Source organism: Apodemus sylvaticus, chromosome 16 (genome assembly GCF_947179515.1).
Source record: "Apodemus sylvaticus chromosome 16, mApoSyl1.1, whole genome shotgun sequence".
NCBI classification, from domain to species: domain Eukaryota; kingdom Metazoa; phylum Chordata; class Mammalia; order Rodentia; family Muridae; genus Apodemus; species Apodemus sylvaticus.
Genome location: NC_067487.1, coordinates 18,417,981 through 18,422,798, shown reverse-complemented (window position 1 = coordinate 18,422,798; position 4,818 = coordinate 18,417,981). Strand labels below are relative to the sequence as shown.

General features: G+C 39.2%; 1 pseudogene; it reads right to left on the bottom strand.

Annotated features, from left to right (window-relative positions):
- Window positions 1-2,945: 2,945 nt before the first annotated feature.
- Window positions 2,946-4,116, bottom strand: LOC127667099 (ral guanine nucleotide dissociation stimulator-like; annotated as a pseudogene).
- Window positions 4,117-4,818: the final 702 nt, after the last annotated feature.

The window sequence follows — 4,818 nt, the reverse complement described above, 5'->3', positions numbered from 1 at the left end:
CTGAATGTCCTAAGACATAATGAGACATAATGAGAGAATTTAGAACATATATTCACTGTGCAACAATACACTCAGGACAACTAGCATACTTTCTGCCTTTAATTTTTTCTACCATTTATCTGTAATAATGACATTTAAATGTGTTTAGTCCAATGATTTAGTAGCTATAGTTACCCTACCGTGTAGTAGCCCACCAGCACTTCCAGTCTAGCTGTGCCATGATGATCCCCATTAGCCAACCTCCTCCCATTCTCCCTCCCTCTTACCATCACCCTCTTCTCATGACCATTATTGCAGTCTCAGGCTGTGTGTCAGCAAAATTTATCATCTCTAAGAGATGATAAAAAAGGAGAAACTTCGGATGCTAAATGCAAAGGATATATTTGATTTACATGGCCAAAAATAACCTTTATTTCTAATGATTATTGTGATCTAGGAATCTCAGTCACAGCCTTGTGACTAGTTTTGGTGGAAGTTACTGACTCCCAATAAAGAGCTGCCCTATCCTTTGCATGTCTGCATCCCAGTACTGGGCCTGACACCCATATATTCATGGAGGTGGATGTCTGTCCTTCTTTGTTCCTTGTGTTCCACAGTCAGTCCTTTCTTACTTTCTGTTATGATTAAGAAAAAGGTCTGTCTGGAAAAAATAGAATTTTACCTTGTAGAGTTGAAACAGAGGGATATCTCAGTGTCCTTTCAACATTGTTCCGCTCAACTCAATTTTCACATTCAATATTTCAAAGGAAGAGAGTTTTTTACTTGTATTAAACACTTTGGAGTTTCATTTACTGCTTCAATAAAAATGGATTTGTGATAAAGTCATATCAAGTAATATAATTTATTATTATGGGAGAGGGGCGATTAGAATATATGGAGGAAGCTCATGTGGTAGCCTTGCCAGGGATACCAGCACTCAGCCTGAGACAAAAGGAATATGAGAACAAAAAGTCAAAGCCACCATTGCTAGGACTCTAAAACTCCTACAAATATTTTGATGATTTTCCTTCTACTGAACAATGTGATGTTTGTATAAATAATAAAACAGTCACTTTGGATGAAAACAAGATGTTAATTATCTTTCACAGTTACCCTTCTTTCTCTGTGTAGTGAAAGTACTTAAAATCTATTTCTCCAGGAAATTTCCAGTATATAATTTTAACTATAATATTCTTGAGGCCGGTTAGGTCACTACATTTTCTCATATTACAAACATGTGTGTGTATATATATATACATGTGTGTGTGTATATAAACTTTGACCTTTTAATGCCATTTTCTCTGTCTTTGATAAATAATATTCAATTGTCTGAGCTTACACACTATTTTAAACTTCCTTTATATAAAGTCCACATTGTATAATCTACACCCACCCATGTTGTGGCAATTGACCAGATCTCTAGTATTCATAAAATTCAGTTTACCAAATTGATTTTATTCAGTCTGTTGTCAGACATGGTTATTTCTACATCTTTCCTGTTGTGCATAATGGTGCAATAAATGTGGGAAAATAGATATCTTTATGAAGTTCCGATTTCTCCTTTTAGGTACATACTGAGAAGGATTACTGGCCATATGGTATTTTTATTTTTAATCTCTTTAGAAGCCACCATAATGCTTCCTACAGTAATTGCAGCCATCTACATTCTCAAAGAGATAAAAGATTCCCTGCTTTTCACATTCTTTCCAACACTTGCTTATGCCCCTGCCTTTAAAATAGTAGCAATCCTAAGAGCTGTGGGTTATAATATCATTATTGTTGATTTAACATGCTTAATTTAGACAATCATTAATGAATCATCATGAACAGCTTTTCACATATACAGGTTAAGTACTTTAGTTTCCTCATTGGAAACAAGTGCAGATAATGCATACCTGTTCTTTAAGACTGCCTTTTAATTTCTCTTGTGTTAACTCATGTGAATTCATTTATGTTTTCAGAATTTGAAATCTTAATCAGACATAAGGTTGTCAAAAAAACTTCCTGTAATCTTTTATAGCAGATTTTTCTTTTGCTGATTTTTTTTTTTACTTAGCCATGCAAAATCCCTTTGCTTGGGTGGAACCCCATCTCTTTATATTTACTTTGTGGCTGAACTTTTAGTGTTCTATCTAAAGAAATCACTGTCAAGTTCAGTGTTGAAGAATATCTTCCTTCCTGGGTTTTAAGGATATAGTATTATGTTTAATGTTTTTCCATATTTCAACTTGATTTTTGTATAATTTAAGAGCTACAATTGGTTATTTGTAGAGAACAACTGACGTAGTTGTACCATTCAATGTGTCATGTCTACTGTACACCTAAGAACGAAGAACGACACTGAAGAGAGGTATAAAGATTGTTGCATCAAGGAAACCATATTCTGGATGTGAAACTGTGTCTCCAATATCCTATGAGTTATGACCCAGAAGCTATATCAATGAAATATCAATATATCAATGGAATCTCTGTAATATGGTTACATAACTATGTATGTAACCATACAATGAAAGCCTGTTAACATCTCAAACAACAGTGGGGAAATCTTATAGGACCATATCCCAGATTAAGATACAAGAGATCTATTAAGAATCAGAATCAACCTTCTCCAGGAAATATCTCCCTGATACATTATCTAATCCCAAGAGGTCTTACAATCTGTGTGTGTGTGTGTGTGTGTGTGTGTGTGTGTGTGTGTGTGTGTGTGTGTGTTATCCAAGAAAAGATTCTACTTTATTGGTCACACTCTTTTGTTAATCTCAGCTGATTTTTCAGCTCCAGAAGAACAAACTATTTTTAATTCAAGGGAAAATCTAAAGATTGATAGAGTCTATACTTCCCTCTGAAACTTCACAAACCATATCTCTATTATCTACAATGCTTACAGCATCCTTTTTTAAAACAAACACTAACAATTTATTAAAACCAATACATAAAATAAACAGAACATTGAAAAGATCAGAAAAAGTAAAAAGGAAATATCTCAGAGGAAGGGAAGGCTGGCTTTGGGGTTGGAACTGCTCCTGGAATGAAATCAGGAGCTAATCCTGAGGGGCAGGAACAGCAGCTCAGATATAGGACAGACTGAAACTGATGACCAGAGGTGACAGGACCATTCTCTAAATAGGTAGGCCCATCGCTTCTCAGCCTTTTGGCTAAGTGTAAATAGATAGGCCCACCATAGCAAGCAGGAGATGATTGAAAGATACACTGTATTTACAGACACACGCAGGTTCCATCGCAGCTGCTATCAGGTGTGCTGACAGGACTGCCGTGGCCACATGTGGCTGCAGCTATGCATGCATCACAGAAACTTCTGGTGGTTTTTGTGCTGAGCTGATCTGGTCCACAAGTTGGGTCTGGCTTCGGATTTGCTGTTTCCCCTGCTGATTTACAACCATTCAATCTCTAGATCTGAGGATGTGCGCCTCCCCAGATCTGAGTCTTCCACATCCTTGGCCTGTTCTTCCTGCAAATGGATCAGGAGCCTATTTACACGGACAATTAGATCTGTGTGTGACATGTACACACCCAAGTAGGCCTGCAGGTATTTCTGAGACAAAAAGTCTGTGGGCTCACAAAAGTCCTCAGGGTTCTTGTCCATCCATGTGTCCAGGAAGCTACAGAGGGTGCTCTGTACTTGTTTGTCCTCATCAGAATAGGGCCAAAGAATGCATACCTCATGAACAGCAGGTCCAGTACCTGTAGGGGGTGGCAAATTTTTGGTATTGGAAAAGAAATGCAAAGACGAAGAAGGGGTCCTCTTCCTGCAGAGAAGGCACCAGGTTGTTCCCCAGCTTAACCACAGTCTCTGCACAGATTCCTGACTCTCTGCAGTGCTCCCTCACATCTTGTGGGTCAGAAGCATTCTCAGCCTGGACTGTGCAGTTCCAGTCTTAGCTGCCATTGGTCAACTTTTTTTCTCTTTTGGGAAATTGACCACAGGTGTTGAAGGTTAGAGTGAACCCTGTGCCTCCAGACACCACCATAGCCTTCCCTGTTATCTTTCTTTGAAGCCTGAGCCTCAAGTAGCCCAAAGGCAGCAAGAGAACATCCTGTCCTATCTAGTGTCTCTGACAAGTGAGCCTGCAGGCCTTGCTCTAACCAGTGGGTCGCCTGGATACCAAGGTTCTTCATTGTTAGGTCATTGTCAAGAGGGTGGTTCCATTACTGTCCCTTCTTCAACAGGACTTTTTTTATTAGATAAATTCTTTATTTAAAATTCAAATGTTGTCCCCTTTTCTGGTTCCCCACCACCTGAAAATCCTCCTGCTCACCAACCCCTTTACGGAGGCATTTAGCCTTCTCAGGTCCAAGGACCTCTCCTCCCTTTGGTGTCCAACAAGGACATCTGCTGTATATGCATCTGGAGCCATTGGTCCCTCCATGTGTACTCTCTGGTTCGTGGTTTAGTCCCTGGGAGCTCTGGGGTTACTGGGTAGTTCACATTGTTGTTCCTGCTATGGCACTGCAAACCCCTTCAGCTCCTTGGGTCCTTTCTCTAGATCCTCCATTGGGGACCCTGTGCTCAGTTTAATGGTTGGTACAGAGCATCCCCCTCTGTATTTGTTATGCAGTGGCTCAACAGGACTTTCTTAATGGGCTCCTTGATCCCCTCCTACTTCCCAGGTCCACAAATCAACAGAGGTATACATGTGCTTCCTGTTCCATTGCTCCCAGAGATTTCTGAATATAGGCAGTACCTCAGCTTTTCAAGCCCTAATCATAAACTCAGCCCTAATTAGCCCAATCTACCATAAATCTACCTAGCCATGTTTCCTTGCTTTTAAAAAAAATTATTGGATATTTTCTATATTTACATTTCTAATGTTATCCCCT